Source organism: Nestor notabilis, unplaced genomic scaffold (assembly GCF_000696875.1).
Source record: "Nestor notabilis isolate BGI_N333 unplaced genomic scaffold, ASM69687v1 scaffold17958, whole genome shotgun sequence".
NCBI lineage: Eukaryota > Metazoa > Chordata > Aves > Psittaciformes > Psittacidae > Nestor > Nestor notabilis.
The window spans coordinates 7,764-8,722 of NW_009940807.1; positions in this window are offsets into that span (position 1 = coordinate 7,764).

Genomic DNA, 959 nt, shown 5'->3' on the forward strand with positions numbered 1-959 from the left:
CATTCCTGCCCTTCCCTTGGGAGAGCAGGCAGCGCGGCTCACCGGGATGCGAGGGCTGTGCTGAGTCCTGGTGTGTGCAGTGGTGTAAACCCAGCCCTGCGCTTGCTTTGCCTGCTCCTGGGATTTCCCTTCCTTACCAAAGGCCATTGAAAGGGCACGTCAGCACCTGAGAGCTCACCAGCTGTGGCAGCCCTCGTGCCTCGCAGGGTATTTGCTGTCCCTCCAGCAACAGGGGACAAGGAGGTACCTTGTTTCTTGGGTGGGTACAAGCCTCTCCCTTCTTCCCTAACCAAAACCACTCCATGGCATCCCAGCTGCTCGCCAGGATCATTAGTGACTTTGTCCTTCCCAGCTGACACAGGGCGAGGAGCTTCTATACTTCAGTCTGGTTTGGGTTGGAAGGGACCTTAAAGCTCCTCCAGCTCCAGCCCTGCCCCGGGCAGGGACCCCTTCCACTAGAGCAGGTTGCTCCAAGCCCCTGTGTCCAACCTGCCCTTGAACACTGCCAGGGATGGGGCAGCCACAGCTTCTCTGGGCACCCTGTGCCAGCGCCTCAGCACCCTCACAGGGAAGAATATGCCCCCTTCAGGCACTGGGAGAGCTGCTCTAAGGTCTTCCCTTAAGGAGCTTTCTCTTCTCCCCGGTGAACAAGCCCAGCTCTCAGCCTGTCTCCAGAGCAGAGGTGCTACTAACTACTTTACTAACTACTACTTGCTGTAGTTACAAAACAAATGTTGTTCCTTACCTTGACAGTCACACGCTTCGTCTCCCTTTCCCTTCGTCTCCGTTTCCCTTCCCGTTCATCCTGATGCTCCCTGACGTCTCCCCACTCGGCACAGGCTGTGTGTGAGGTGTGGAGGCTCCTGGGGACAAGGACCCTCTTGGCAGGCAGCATACCTGCCCGCCGCGTTCCTGCAGCTCCTGCACGACCACATGTGGGAAGCTTGTGGTGGTGAGGA